This window comes from Camelus bactrianus, chromosome X, assembly GCF_048773025.1.
Source record: "Camelus bactrianus isolate YW-2024 breed Bactrian camel chromosome X, ASM4877302v1, whole genome shotgun sequence".
Lineage (NCBI taxonomy): Eukaryota > Metazoa > Chordata > Mammalia > Artiodactyla > Camelidae > Camelus > Camelus bactrianus.
Genome location: NC_133575.1, coordinates 81,873,003 through 81,889,692, shown reverse-complemented (window position 1 = coordinate 81,889,692; position 16,690 = coordinate 81,873,003). Strand labels below are relative to the sequence as shown.

The 16,690-nt window shown below is 42.0% G+C and overlaps 1 protein-coding gene across 4 annotated transcripts in view; it reads left to right on the top strand.

Annotated features, from left to right (window-relative positions):
• PAK3 (p21 (RAC1) activated kinase 3) overlaps window positions 1–16,690 on the top strand; it is a 240,498-nt gene that overhangs the window by 26,547 nt on the left and 197,261 nt on the right. For all 4 annotated transcript variants that reach the window (XM_045523142.2, XM_045523137.2, XM_074359933.1 and 1 more), the window contains exon 2: window positions 12,731–12,826. The gene's annotated coding sequence lies outside the window, so the exon portion shown is untranslated. The remainder of the gene's footprint in view (window positions 1–12,730; window positions 12,827–16,690) is intronic.

Below are 16,690 nucleotides of genomic sequence, written 5' to 3'. Positions count from 1 at the left end.
TAATTGTTTTCTGGATGTTAAGCCAACTCTGCACTCCTGGAATAAATCCCAATTGGTCATGGTATATAATCCTTTTTAGATATTGCTTGCTTCAATTAGCTAGCTGTGGGGATCCTGTTTGTTTACTTTTTGTCTTTATAGATATTCTTTATCAAGATGAAGAAGTTCTCCTGTAGTTCTAGCTTTCTGAGAGTTTTCCTTTTTCTTTTAAATTATGAATGGGTATTGGATTTTGTCAAATGCTTTCCTGCATCAATTGACATGGTCATATCATTTTTCTAGTGTAGCCTGTTGATACTTTGGATTTTCAGTGTAGCCTGTTGTTTTTTCATCTCCATTATGTTCTGTAGGTCAGAAGTCCTGGTAGACTTGACAGGGTTTTCTGTTCAAGGTGTCAGCTGGGTTGGGCTCTTACCTAGAAGTTCTGTCAGTGAATCTATTTCCAAGCTCATTCAGGTTTTTGGCAGAATTCAGTTCCTTGAAGGTATACGTCTAAAGTCCCCATTTCCTTGCTGGTTGTCAGCCAGGTGTCTCTATGCTCCTAGAGGCTGCCCACATTTCTTCTTACATGGCCTGCTCCACCTTCAAAGCCAGTGACCTAGAAACCTGGCATGTCAAATCCTTCTCATGCTTCAAATCTCTGACTTCCTCTCCTGCTTACTAGCCAGAGAAAACTCTCTGCTATTAAAGGGTTCATATGATTAGATTAAGCTCATCCAGGCAATCTCCATTTTGCATGTACTCTAATATAATCGTTGGAGTGATTTCTCATCAAATTGATAGTTCCACCCACACTCAAAGGGAAAGGGATTATACAAAAGCAAGGGTCACTGGAGATCATATTTAGAATTTTGTCTACCACAGTAGTTAAGTTCACAAAGTGAACTAATTTAAAGAAAGATGTTGAGTAAATTATAACATTTTCAGGAGTGCATGAAAACAGCTTGGGATCCAGATGAGTAAATAGGTTATTTTCAGTTTCCTTCCATGTTCAATGATTCTATAGTTGGGAAGTTATGGAATATTCTGCTCTTCTGTCCACTGTGACGTAGAGTGTTTCAAAAATCAGAGGCTAGTGTCTTCTTCAGAAATTTCATGGTCATGAAAGACAAGAAAGACCAAGGAACTGTTTCCAGTTAAAGGATACTAAAGAGACATGATAATTAAATTCAAGAATTGATCCATGTTTGAATCCTATACCAGATAAATTTTGTTTTTTTTTTTGTTGTTCTAAAGGATGTTATTGGGATAACTGATGAAATTTGAAAGACATTCTTTTGATTAGATGATAGTGTTACATCAATATTAATTTCCTGATTTAATAATTGTACTGGCTATATAAGAAAATACCTTTGTGTGTGTGTGTGTGTTTTAGGAAATATACACTGAATTATTTAGGGATAAAAGGGCACAGTGTCTGCAACTTACTCTCAAATGGTTCAGAGAAAAATAATAGTGCTTGTGAATATAAATATGTACAAAAAGAGAGAAAAGGATGAAGCAGATGTTGTAAAATGTTAACATTTGAAGAATCTGAGTGAAGAGTATATGGAAATTCTTCACACTACACTTTTACATTTTATATTAATAAAACTTTGAATGAGAATCACAAGCCTGGGTGACATCTTTTCAGCCTAGTGACGCCCTGAGCAGAAGATTCAGCCATACCTACCGTGTCTGGACTTCTGACCCATGGGAACTGTGAGAGATGTGTGTGTGTGTGTGGGGGGTTAATTGACTCAAAAGGTGTCTAAGGAGCATTTGAAATGGAAGAAAGGGTACATTCAAGAGATGTTATAAAAAGAAAAATCATCATAACTTGGTGCCTGACTAGATGTGGTCAGAGAGAGAAGAGTTGGGGATGGTCCTGAAGTTAGGAGCCTGGAAAATCTAGACGGGGGCTGTTTGGGAAGAAACAATAAGTTCTAGGCATGTTAAGTTTGAATAGGAGACAGAAGTGGAAAGAATCCATCCAGTAGAAAGGAGCTGGTTAATACTGAAGCTGACTAGAGAGGTCAAGGCTAGAGTCAGGTATTTGGGAGTCATCACAATGGTTTTGGATACATGTGTTGTGAAGGGAAGACAGGCTGAAAACAGATGTGTCTGGCTCCATCACGGCACACTCAGCTGGTAAGGGGTCCTTGCTCTGAAGTCAGATAGGTGTGGCTTTAAAATCCTGGCTTTGCTCACTTCTAGCCATGGGACCTCAAACAAGTTCCTTCATGTCTCTGAGCCTCATTTTTTTCAGCTATGAAATGGTGATACTAGTCCTGCCTGCCTTCCTGCAAGGATTAGATGAGGTGACCGCTATAAAGCACTTAGCCCACATGCTTGGCCACATTAGGTAACCTCCTAAAAGGCCCCATGCCGTTCTGGTCACTATGTTTTGCCAGCTGGAATGAGGCAAAACTACCATGGTGTGGCGTCTTCTGCTTATGGAGGGCAGGTCCCCAACCTGTCATTGAAAAAGGTGGACTCCTTTCCTCTACTGGCAATGTGGGCACATTAAGAGCAAGGGGCAAGGAGCTCTAGGAAGTAAGAGTCAGAGCTGGTGGAGCAAGGGCAGGTCCCAAAGACTTACCTGGATCAGCATGAGGGACTCATTCTTCAGAAACCTTCCCTAGGTGATCCGAGGAAAGGGTATTTGGAGGAAAGGGAGAACGTGATCTAGCGTGAAGGATGGGCATAATGTACAAGGGGGCAATTGAATGAAAGGTATTTGCTACCTACATGGCCTGATACAGGTCTAGGGGTGAAGTGGGTTCTAAGGGAATGTGCATGGCCCAGGAAGTGGGAGATCTGGCTTCATCTGCAGGCGTTAATGCTCCCTATGGAAGATGCAGCTCTGGGCACTACACTTCCAGCGTCATTCCATCCTCGCCCCCCGCCCCCGATCTAGCACTAATCAATCTGTAGTCTTCTGCTATTAGATGTTAATGCAATCAAAGAGATTGCAGTGACCTTAAGATTTCCTGATTAATTTCTTTTCCCCCCTAGTCAGCAGAACTTTCTTTAATTTCTCCATACTTGGCTCATTTTCTCAGCACACTTGGCTCTGCTCCATGTTGCAAGTACCTTTTTCCTGTGCTGGGGAGAGGGTTTGGGGTAAGTGGTGGAGCTCTGGGCTGCTTGGTGGTGGCAGATGGAGAATCCCTGTCCTTGAATGAAGGCGTACTCCTCAAAGCGGAAGGTTTTTGGGTTTTGACAAAGAGCAATCTCAGAAAAGGGGACATTTGGAGATGGTAAGTGTGTGTGTGTGTGTGTGTGCATGAGAGAGAGGGAGAGATAGATCTCAGGATCTTGTAAATAAATGAGGAATCTTGAGAAACTGGTAGTAACAAACTGAAATCATTATTTCATCTCAGGCCAAACGAGACACAAAAAAGAAACCTGCTGAGGCAAAGATGAGTATCAGGGATTACCAATTTCCCAGAGGCCCCTTGTGCATTCAGATCCTCAGTGGGAAAGAGCTTAAGATAGAGAAACGGATAGATCAGCTTAGGTGGGCAGCTGGAGTCGCTGCAAGCCGCCCAAAGTGGGACTTGTGATTTTTCTCCTACAATGTTCCTCTTCCTGTCAGTCCCACATAGTAAATGGCACTACATTTACCTAGTTGCTTAAGTCAAGCTCCTAGTCATGATCCTGAATTCCTCTTGTTCCCTTTATGCACCACATCCTAGCCATCAGCAAGTCCTGCTGCCCTACCATCAAAATAGATGCTGAATTTGGTCACTTCTCACTGCCTCCTCAGCTAGTTTAGTACCTCGTGTGAGCCACCATCATCTCTCTTCCGGTCCACTCCAGCAGCCTCCTCACCAGTCGTCTGCTTGCTTCCACTCTTGCTGCCAAGGGCTGTCATGTATGGATGTTCAGGTTGCATACTATACAAGGGCACCATAACTCTGGCTGTGCCATTTTTATCATAGACACATACTAACTTATATAAGAGGGTACAGATGGGTGCAGACATTCTGTGCTTCTTGGCTTCAAGTCTGAGAGCAGAGGAAGAGAGCCTGCTCCTACATAAACCCGTAACAGTACACATGGTCTTGTACAGACTCAAGAACACACACACACACACACACACACACACACACACACACACACACTCACTCAGTGGCACACATAAGTGGGCTTTGTCCTGTCCAAGTCCTGGATGTCCCCTGAGTTCACTTCTCTCACTCACCACCTATTGCTCTCACTTTCTAAAGTCCCATCCCTCCCACCCACAGTTGCCTCATCTGGGAGAAGGTGGTGGAACAGTCAAGTGCAAAGTGCTGTTGATGGTCTATTTTTCCAGTGACAAGAAATGCATAAGTAAGAAGAATGTGGGCGCACACAGGTGAGGCTGCCACCTGCCAGGACACTGGTCAACTCCCTTGGGCAGGACTTAAGGTCGACTAGGCTGTAGCCCAATTATTTTTTTAACTTGAATAAGGGGTGTCTTTTTTGGAATCCACACAAAAACACAGTATCAGATAGTGACAGCCCTGCCCCTCAACAATCAGTACGCCGCAGAACGATCAACAAGAACTTTACCAAGCATCTGAGTATATTGATCCTTTACTTCAAACCTTTTATTTATTTCCCTATGTTCTTAGGATGAAGACAGAATTCCTTACCTGGCTTAGAAGGCTTGAATGGTCTAGCCCCTGCTTTCCTCTGCGTCATCATCTCATAGCACCCTCTCCCACAGCCCCCCTCAACCCCAGCCATACTGACTTCAGGTCCCTGGAGCCTGCAAGCTCATCCCTGTCTCAGTCATTGTATTTGTCTTTGTACCATGTCTTCCCCGCCTCTTTCTAGAGCATTAACTCTATTAAGCAAGGACTTTATCTTGTTCACTTCTAGGTCATCATCTAGTACCATGCCTGCCGTGTAACAGGTGGTCAATAAATACTTGCCGAGTGAATAAATAAATGAACAGGAAAATGGGCAATTTCGACCTACCCAAATGGCTCTAAGATGAACCTTAGCTCAGCCCCATCACTAGTGTGCTTTCAGATCCTCTGGTGAAATGAGATGGCCAGAAAATGCAGGCTGTTTAAACATCAGAAAGCCGAAAGACCAGTTTGGCGGGGAGGAATTATAGTCAGCATAACCAGCAGTTACTGAGGTATTAGCATGCATTGGGCATCACTTTAGGCCCTTTACTCCTTTCCTCTCCGCAATAACCTTATGAGGTGTATAGCCTAGTATTATTCTCATTTGACGATGAGCAAACCGAGACCCAGGAGATTCAGTAACTTGATTCAAATGCAGGCAGTTTGAACTGCATCTCTGGGCTATATACTGTGGAAGAGTGAGAATACTCCCATTTCCTCTGGTTTCTTTTTTCTTTTTCTTTTTTTTTTTTTTTTGGTGGGGATAGGTAATTACATTTATTTATTCATTTCTTTTATGTATATTTAAAAACAGAGGTACTGGGGATTGAACCCAGGACCTCGTGCATGTGCTCTACCACTGAGCTATTACCACCGCGCACCCACCCTCCCGCCCTGGTTTCTTTTTCGAAATGCCCTGAGAGTGGTTCCCCTGTGCAATCTCATTGTCTTGAACCCAGCCCCTGGAAGCAGGTAGGAGAGGGGCACATGCTGTGTTGGCAAGCAGCAGCAGCAACTGCAGATCTAGTTAGTGTCCCCAAGGGGAAGGAGCAACTTTGGTGATTGACAATATAAATTTAAAAGCTGAGATATTTTATACTTCCTTGATAGTGAAATCTACAAAGCCATCAAATCCTCAGCCAGCCTCCCCAAACTAAGAGGGAGTTGCAGTCACAAAGCAAATTTAACACCTCTTCCAATTTTTCTGACATCAAGTGGAGCGCTTCCACTGAGGTGAGAATGGCATTAGGTTGAAGCTCTCCAGGGCTGAAACCTCAGCTATTACATGGCTGGATTGCACCCGGCACCTTCACCTGGGATGAGAAATTGATGCGCGGGGAAGAGGCAACTGACTAGGCAGGCTTTGCAGCCCTGACTACCACATAAAGAGAATAAAAAATAAAGTAAGAGAGAAAGCAGAATAATCCTCACCTTTAGGATGTTAGCACGCTCAGAGGCATAATAGAAATGTTTCTTTTTCCTTTCTTTCACTTTTTAAACCCCTCTTTAACCAAAGATGAGTGTTGAAAACACAATTTGCAGTCAGTTTGCCCCTTCCTGCTCAGAGGCTGAATCACAATCTTGTGGGCTTATACATAGGGCTTTCCTCACACATTTAGTAGAATCCTAGAGCCAGAGAAAGGGCCTAACAGACCATTTAGTTCAATCATGTACTTTATAGATGGGAAGACTAAGGCCAAGAGAAAGATGGCTTGCTTTGATTTTCACCAAGTGTGTGTGTGTGTGTGTGTGTGTGTGTGTGTGTGTTTGTATTAGATTATCCTCGGGAGCTGTTAAGGGGAGAAACAAAACAACCTGCATTGTGAAGGGGAAAGGGTGAAGAAAAATGTTAGAATCGATACAGTGTTTGATAAATAGCTAGTCATTTGTCACATAAATATATACACATTGCAAACAACACCTCCTTCTGAGGCAGAAACAGAGGGGATGTTCTCAACAGAGGGAGAGCCTCAGCCAAGGAGGCTAAATGGGGGTCATTCATCCTTCCAGCCCCTTTCTGACATCGCAGAGATTGGTCCAGTTCACCACTGAGGTTTTCCGTGGGCTCACAACGTTTTGTTCGGCAGAGTCTTCCAAACATTGCTTTTGCTAGGGGCTGGTGGCATTTAACCTCTGTAGGAGGGATGGTGCCTTTCTCTTTCATCATGGAATCCATTATTTTCCTTTGAAGCACAATGCAGAGCTTCTGTACAAATTTCACGACAAAAATAGAAATGCAGCCAGTCCTTGATACAGCCCCGTGGAGGAGGTTTGGGGCAACCTGTCCCTCAGGCAGTGTATATACAGAGTGTGCTCATTTCAGAAATTGATGGTAAATCCTGTAGGGAGGGAGGCAGAAAGTTCCAGCTCTTCTTCCTCTTCTGCCTTAAAGGGACATAGACTTGAAATGAGGTGGAGCTGGGAACTCTGGAGAAAACCCACCCAAGTGTAGGAATAGACCTTGTCTGGGAAAGTCAAAGCTTGGTGATGAACTTGCTGTGAGACTTTGGGTAAGTCACTTCCCTTCTTCAGGTCTCATTTTTTTTACCTGCCTCTTCTGCCTCATAGGATATCTGAAAGGCATAAATGTGGAGAAAACATCCACACATATGTTTTGGAAACAGGGAAACTCAACATAATTGCAAAGTATTATCGTTGTTGTTTTATGCCCGCCCCTTGCCTCTGGTGGTTGAACCATCTTGGTGCCTGAGCTGGCATTTGAATTGGTATAGAATATTCTAGAACATATCCAAGGTCTCTGGAACTACAGAGGGGAGAGGGTGGGAAGGGTTAGTAAAGGTAGAAACAGAGCCCTCGTCAATCACAGCCCCACCACTTCCTAAACATGTCTATGCCTTTTGGAAGCTATTGGAGCCTCAGTTTCCTCGTCTATAAAGTGGGGTTGTTGTTAGGATTTAAGTGAGACAATGAGTGGAAAGCTCTTATGAGGGCTGCACTGGCGTGAAGTAGGCATTTGATAATCATGACTGTTATTGATATTATTTCCTTCTGTGTCCTGAAGAGAAGTGTGATTCCTTAATGCCAGGGCATAGCTAGTCCTTAGTAAAAAATACAGATTCCTAGGCCTCACCCTGAAGAAATTCTGATTCCATAGGTAGGTTTGGAATGGAGCACAAGAATATGTATTTAACAAGGACTCCAAGGGATTCTGAGGTGGTGCCAAATTTGGGAACCATTGGTCTAGAGCAGTGTTTTTCAAGCTGCCAATTAATTACCCAGCTCAGAAAATCAATTTAGTGCGTAGTGATCAGGATTGAAAAACAAAAAAAGGAATGGACTAGGAAATAGCAGTGTACACTATACACAGTAAGGATAACTATTGTTTCATGTCATATTTGTTGTATACTCAACATATATATAACTCAGTAATACATGCTATAAGAACGTTAAATGTGTTCCTTACTGTAGATCATGGTCCAAAATGTTGGAAATATACTAGAGGATAGTATCTTCCACTTGGAAACACTAGTATCCAGAGAAATCACCTGTCAAGTCCCAACCCAGACAAGAAATGGCCAAAAGAGAATGGAGTAGGAGCCATTTCTCCTCTCCCCACCTCTCCCATGCTATGCTTGGTTGTTCTCTAACTATAATGAGTTCTAATATCGTGTAATGGCCCTGGTCTGAGATGTAAGGGCAAGGTTGGGGTATTGCTACAGGTATCAGGCTAATTGCACTGACCCCCGTTAGACAGAAAATGCATCGGGGTGGATTGGGGTGTTTAGTTGCACTTGGTTAGTGAGCACTTTGTATCCACAGTTCACTCCTCTCCTCTCAGATTCTGATACTTATTTTACCACTTGAAACTCTTTTGTTGACTCTGTGAAATCAAATAATAAACTTAAAACTCTGTTTCAGTTTATATCAACCAACGTCAGAGTCTTACTCCCCACATGGTATTTTTTTTTTATTGAAGTATAGTTGATTTGTCGATTTACAATGTTGTGTTCATTTCTGGTGCACAGCATAGTGATTAAGTTATATATATACTTTTTCTTTTTCATATTCTTTTTCATTATAGGTTATTATAAGACATTAAATATAGTTCCCTGTGCTATACAGTAGGACCTTGTTCTTTATCTATTTTATGTATTGTAGTTTGTATCTGCTAATCCCAAACTCCTAACTTATCCCCCCTAATCCCCTTTGGTAACCATAGTTTGTTTTCTATGTCTGTGAGTCTGTTTCTGTTTTGTAAAGAAGTTCATTTGTACCATATTTTTTAGATTCCACATAGAAGTGATATCATATGGTTTTCTTCTTTCTCTTTCTGGCTTACTTCACTTGGAATGACATTATTTTATTATTTTTTTTATGGCTGAGTTATATATATATATACTGCATCTTCTTTATCCAGTCCTCTGTCAACGGGCATTTAGGTTGCTTCCATGTCTTAACTATTATATATAGTGCTGCTAGGAACATTGGGGTGCATGTATCCATTCAAATTAGAGTTCCCTCTGGATATATGCCCAGGAGTGAGGTTGCTGGATCATATGATAACCTGAGGGTATTAGCAGCCCTAAACCTTTCTCCCGTGTGCCCCATCTAAAGGCAGCAGCCACTCCTGGACTCCAGCCCATTGTGGTCCTGGGAATAGCTCATCTTGGCAGCAAGGCTTTCTCAGACCATCTTCTATAAACTGTAGGCCTTGCAGGATCCCCTACCCCTACTGTTTCAAAACTCCCTATTTCCTTTATTTTCCCCCTGTGGTGCTTATCAAAACCTAACATACTATATTGTAAGTAATAAACAGATGACAAAAATAACCCCATGTGTCCAGATCTTTTTTTCTAGAAAGATTGTAAGTCAATTCTTATGTGGTGTCTTCCAATTTTTAATTGTTACTTGATCTTCTGATTTTTCTAGAGAGCTTGGAAATCTGAATGTTTATGTAAAATCTTCAGATTTTTAAGTGTTGCTTACCAGATCAAAAAAAAAAAAATTTTAAGTACTATTTGGGCCAAAGAAAATATGTTCATGGCCCAGATTTGGTCTGTGGATCACCTCTGTCAGAGATTTGTGGAACGTTGGGGCTGCAAGAGGCCTTGTCAATTGATGTCTTCTAGTGAGGAAGTACAGCCCCAGAGAGGTTAGGTACTTTCCCTGTGGTCACATAGCTAGCTTGTAGCAGAATTGGATCTTGAACCCAGCTTTCTTGCTTCCAAGTGCTCTCACATTCACCCTGTGCCTGCTGGGCTGCCTCTCTTCTGCTGAGAGTTGAGCTGCTCTGCCCTGTATAGATGACAGCATTCAGTTCAGTCCCGAGTGCACCCCTCGCAGAGAATATAACACAGTCATCACTACCCATATCTGATAAGCCCCAGGCACTTCTCACCTCCGAGTGTATGAATTTACTTGCCTTCCCAATCTCCACTGTGGATATTGCCTCTTGGCGCTCTTTATTGCTTTTGCTCCAGTGATAGAATCAAGATGAGGTCTTTAGAGGAATGTTATTAGCATTGCTCCCAGCCAGCGGTATCTTCCAGTAGAATCGGTGTGGTCTAGGGTCAAGAATCTGGGGCTTCAAGTCCGGAGGGCTGGGCTGAATTCTCAGATGTGTGACCTGAGACAATTTACTGAACCTTCCTGGCCATCAATTTACTTAACTGTGAAAATGAGAAAAATAAGATCTGCCTTTCCTAGATCTTAGGGCTGCTACGAGACAAAAGTGAGATCATATGTGTGAGAGTTATTTGAAAAGAGAACATTTTACAACTATGAGGGTATAATATCATTAAGAAATCAGCAAAATAATTATTGAGCATCTACTGTGTGCAAGTTAACAGACCATTTATTCTGGGCATGCCAAGGAACTCATGACCTAGCTGCCTCCATGAGCTATAGTCTAGCTGACAAAAAGGGACATACATGAGTGGGACGAGAGCCAGCACTGAAAGCCAGAGATAACCAGGCAGGATGAAATGTATAGACTGTGTCATACAAGAGACGGTGGTGGACAGGGCTGATCACTGAAGGATTCCTGGAGGGAGTTGCATTTGAGCTGTGTCTGAAAAAAAAATTGTAGGACTGTGTTGACAGAGGAAAGAAGGACATTCTAGAAAGGGACAACAGCACAGGTAAGGGCCGAAATTACATGTGTTGGAGGCCTAATCTACCTGGAGGAGGGTTCAAGTCGTGACTGGCAGATGATTGCTTCTCCACTTGGCTGGAACTCAGAAAAAAAAAATCAAACAAAGCATGCTTCTCAGGACACCAAAGCAGGGTCCAAGCTGGGCAGTGGGCACGGTTGATTACATTGCAGGAGGGCCCCGGACTGCACAGTGGTCATAATAATAGTTCCCACCTCATAGGGCTGTCCTGCACATTGAAGGAGGTGATGTGTTTGAAACATTTATCACAGTGCCTGATACATGCTTAGTACTAAAGAAATGTTAGTTGTCATTATGATCATCATTAGTTTTCGTCTTATATTGATGTCAGGGCTTAAAGGCATGAGCTTTAGAGCCTGCCTGATAGAGTTGCGTTGCCTTGGGCAAGTCATAGCACCTCCCAGTTTCTCCGTTTCCTGGTCTTTAAAATGGAATAATACTAGTGCCAACTGAAAAGTACTATTGTGAGGATTAAAAGAGTTAATCCAATTAAAGGGCGCATCACAATGCCTGGCACATGGAAATCACTCAATAGATGTTAGCTACTACCATCCTTATGGCCAGGTAATCATTAATATAATATGGCTGCATAACAAAAAATTGGGGAAATTGAGAATGGAAAGAAAATCACCCCAAATCTTACTACTGAGGTCCAAGTGATTGTTATTATTTTGAGATCTGGTTCTTAAATCTGAAATGTCTTCTGTTGAGAAAATCAAGACTGTGGAAAATGGCAGGGATTTGGGATGCAGCAGTCATTTCATTAAACATTTACTGGGCACCTACTGTGTGTTACCACTGTTCCAGGGGCTGAGATTCAACTGGAAACAGGACATGCATGATCCCTGCATTTAAGGTACTTATAGCCCAACAGAGGGAGCAGGAAAACTAAATAAAAGTATGAAATATTATGTTGCATGATATTAAGTATTAAGGCGGAAAATCTTAAGATGAGGGGGTAAGGAGTTCTGAAATGGTAAGGAGTAAGGGGGTTCTCTGTGGAAAGCCACTGGAAGATCTTGTCTAGGAAGGGGCATGATCTGACTTACATCAGCCATTTGGCTCTACTGTCAGCACTGGGTTTGCCCCCATAGGCCTTGGACAACAATAATCAAAAGGGGGCTGCCTCAAGTTCTTGCCCAGCTGTCCTCAGCACTCTGTAGACTACAGAGAGAAGGCTCATTGCTCCAGAGGAGGATACGGAGAATAGGAGAAAGACGTAATCTCTTAGAGCCGGTTACTGTGATTCTGCCACTGGGCATCTGTTCATCCAGCCTTAGTTTAAAAGAACACTCCCTGCCACGCCAGTCTGCTCAGCCTCTTGCAGGACCCTCTCAAGGTCAGAAAGCCTTTTGACAGGTTTACTGAAAATCTGCCTCCTTGCTACCACTGGGTGGCAGTAATCCTAGTTCTGTTACCTGAGCAACCCAGAATAAGTGCCTACTTTTCATAGGAAAACACTTTTGAGATTTGAAAGCAGGTGAGTATCCTATATATCCCTGGAGGTTTCTCCTTTCTAGGCTCCGTGTCTCTGGTCCCTTCAAGAGTCACTCCTGTTATGGGATGGTTTCCAGCCCCTTTGTCAATCTTGTGACCCTCCTCTGGAGGTGTTCCACTTTCTCCATGACCTTCTTAAAAGATGGCGTGTAGACTGGAACAGGAGACTCCAGAAGGAAACAGCAGAGATTTCAGTGTGACAATTATATTTTGGGATCTAGAAACCATACTTTGATTAATCCAATCTAAAATTCTGCTTCCTTTTTAGCAGCTAAATAATTTAGCTACATTAAACTGTTGGTTCAAATTACTCTATGGGTCAACTCAACCCCCTAGATATTTTTTGGATTGTTCGTTTTTATGTGAGCTGCTGCTGAGCCATGCCTCCCTTACTCTGGCCTCGCAAAAATAGACTTTTAAATTTTTAATTGAGGATTTTTTTCTTTATCTTACAAATTTCACTTTATGTTTTTTTTTTTAATTTTATTTTTTTAGCCCAGTATTCCAGCCCATCTGAGCTCATTTTCAATCTCAATTTTGTTCTTCAACATATTTGATATCCCTGCCAACGTTGGGTCATCTTCAGACGTGGTAAGTACATTTTCTGTGTCTTTTAAATTATTAATAAAAGTGGAATAGCCCTGTGGCCTTTCTCTGGTGACTTTTTTACTGGTTGCCATCTATTGCTTTGTGTAAAATTCTTTGATCAATTGCCAATCTATTTGACTTGTGCTGTAATTTGGTTAATATGTTCCTGCATTAACTTAGTTCATTCATGAGAAAGTTATAGGAGACAATTTCAGATGTACTGCTGAATCCAAGATACGTTGTGGTGACAAAAGACAAAATGGATGGAGGATGTTCTAAGATGGCGCCTTTTGTTTTGTAAAATAAAAACTATTGTACTTTTTTTCCCCAATTATATAAGTAATATTGGCTTGTTATAAAGGTCAACAATGTACAAAAGTATGTATGTTAGGAAGTGAAAGTCCCAGTGAAATTCTTTGTGCTGACAACCTGCCAGATAACTGTGGTCAATGGTTTTGTACATTCATAAACATACATCTGTGATATCTGTGATTTAAATTGAGTCATACTCTAGAGAATGTTGTGTGACCTGTTTTTACTTACAAGCTTTTGGAAACATCTTGTCAGATTATACAGTTTTACCTCATAATTTTTGACAACGTAGTGTTCTTTTCTGTGTGTGTTTCCTAACTTATCTCACCAATCCTGTATTGATGGACACTTAAATCATTGGCAAATTTTTGCTGTTGTAAGCAGTGTTGCATGATGAACTTTCTTTGCTGGCCTGAGATGTTGTGGTGGGTGTTGGTTGTTGGCTTTTCTGGATTCCTCGTCCTTTTTGCATCTTGTTTTCAGTGTTCTAAAAGTGCCAAAGTCTGCTTCTACCAAAGAAAGAAGAACTAAAGAAGGGGGCTGCCAACTCCCTACTCATCTTGTTTTCAGTTTGAAAATCTAAACCTTGTCCTCCCTTGAAGTAAAGTTAAAGTGGTTTGAGCTCCCAGGGACCTTAGGAGAACCAAGAACCAAGGCACCCCAAGATCAAGTTTTGAGTGGTAGACAGGCTCCATGGGAGGCTCAGCCTCTGGCTGGCACAGGTGAGGTGATTAAGAGTGAGAGAAAGGAGGAGAATTTCCTTGCTGTTGAGCCACTCTTCCCCATCACACACTCTCAGCTCTGCCAAGTGAGGCCACTTGCTGGGCCCTCTATAGTCCCCTGCTTTCTCATCTTCACACCTTTCCTCCTCCATGAGGTCTTCCTCCCTGCACACATGCACCTCCCAGAACAAGGTAGGAGTCACCTACTCTGAAATTCCAGAACACTTTAAGAGCTTGGACTTGAGAGTCAAACCTGTGTTTGAATATCAAAGCTGTACCTGTCCAGTTCTCTGATCTTAGATAAGTCAGAGATCCTTTCTGGGCCTAATTATCCTCATCTATAGAATGAAGATAAAACTGTATAAGATATTTTGAAACACCTAACCTGATGCCTGGCTGATATGAAGCACTCAATAAATACTAGCTGCTATCATCATGGGTCATCATACTACCTATTCCATAGAGTTACGAAGATTAAATGAGAACATATGTAAAACACCCAACACAGTGCTCCGCGTAAACTGAGTGTTAAATAAATGACAGCAATTATTGATTGTATTTATATCTCCCTTTGGCTACTTACCTCGTTATATCTTGTGTTACTTCTGTTTGTGCTGATGTCTTGATCCTCTCTATTTATAAGCTCCCTTGAGAGCAGAGTTTTCTCCTTCTGTCTCTTGCTCTCATTTCTCACCCGCCCCCAACCTATGCCACTAAAAATCGTAAAAGACCCAGTGCTGGGGATTAGTGGGGCTCTTTAGAATTTAGATGAATGAATACTGCCATCATATTTAAAAATCTCTTTAACATTGTGTTGTGTTCTTGTTAGAAAGCATCTTTCCCGTTAACTGATCAATAGGGCCTTGTCCATAGGGCGAGGCATGGCATACATATTCCAACCACTGAACCAGAATTAGCAATCTACAGAATCTTAACTTTGGAAAGTTTTCCAGAAAGCAATGGCCTTGAGTGTGTATTTATCTAAGCAGAAGAGATTTGTGTGTCACTCTCAGGCTTCTGATGTCTAAATGGGCAGGGACATCAGGCCCCAGCTTAGTTTAGGGCACCATGAAGTCTCTCTTAGACTCGCACAACAACCTCCTAAGTTGTTTCCCTACTTTCACTCATTACCTCTACACAGCAGCCAGAGCAATATTTAGAAAATAGTAAATCAGATCACGTCATTCCCCTCCCCAAAACCCTTCAGTGGCTCCCATCTTATGTCATACAAGGTCCACTTTCCTTCCCATGGTCTACAAGACCCTGCCTAACCTGGCCTCTGCGGCTCTCTCCAAACTCATCTTGTTTCACTCTTCCCCTTGCCCACTCTGCACCACCCACACTGCCCTTCTGTTGTGAGAACACACCAAGCTCATGCCTGCTTCAGTGTTTTCATTCTCATTCTGCCTGACACGAGGAATTGACCAGGAATTCCCACACTTCCTTTTCTCCTTCAGGTTTCCACTTAAATGATACTATCTCAGAGTGCTATCATCCTTTTAGGCTTCCCTGTATACCCTATCTCATGTAGATTCCCATTGGTTCATGTCCCTCCGTCAATCTCAAACTCATTGGTTCTCAGCCCTCATTTCACATTAGAAATCACTCAGAGAACATTAAAAAAAATGGCCAGGCTCCTTCTAGACCAAGTAAATCAGAATCTCTGGGGATGAGGCCCAGGCTATCTGTATTTTTAAATGTTCCTTGGGCGATTTTAATGTGAAGCCAAGGTTGGCAGCTGCTGTTCTAATCTATCAGCTTGTCTATTTTCTTCTTATTACTTATCACAAGCTGTAATTATTTTGCTTGTTTCATTCAATTTTTCAGTAAATATTTATTGAAGCCTACTATATGGCCAGCATTACTCGAAACACAGGGATTAAAATAGTGAACACCATAAACACAAATCCTAACCTTGATGAAACTTCCATTCTAATATGGAAGACAATTAATAATATATATATGTGTGTATGTATGTGTGTGTGTGTGTGTGTGTGTGTGTATATACATATATATATGTATATGTATATGTATATGTATATGTATATGTATATGTATATGTATATAAACCCCCATTCACATACTGAAGCCCTAACCTCCAATTCAATGATATTTAGAGATGGGGTTTTTAGGAGGTAGTTAGGGTTAGATGGGGTCATGATGGTAGGGCCCTGGTCTGATGAAATTGGTTTCCTTTTAAGAAGAGACACCAGAGAACTTGCTCTCCCTCCCGTGACATTCCTCTCCCACACACACATAAGAAGAGGTCCCATGAGCACATGGCAGCCACCTACAAGGCAAGAAAAGAGGCCTTAGAATGAAACCTACCTTGCCATCACCTGATCTTAGACCTCCCAGCCTCCAGAATTGTGAGAAATAAATGTATGTTGTTTAAGTTACCCCATCTCTGGTATGTTGTCGTGGCAGCCTGAGCAGACTGAGACATATGGTATGTTAGATAATGATACGTGCTAAGGAGAAAACTGAAGTATAAAATGGAGCTATGATTTTTTAGGGGGTTGGGAGAGAAGTTTTAGATAGAGTGGCCTAGAAAGGAGAATCTCAAGTAAAGACCTGAACGAAGTAAAAGGTCTTAGATCCGGATGTAGAGCATTCAAGGCAGAGAAAAGTTAAGTGCAAAGGCTTCGAGGCTGGATCATACCTGGTGTGTTTGAGAAACATGAAGGGGCCAGTGTGGCTGGAGAGTTGAGAACAAGGGGCAGAGTAGTAGGAGACAAATTCAGGGAAATAATGGGGGACAGGTAATGTGGAAACTTCAAGGTTATTGTAAGAACTTTGGCTTTTTACTCTGAGTAAAAAGTAGCATATATCA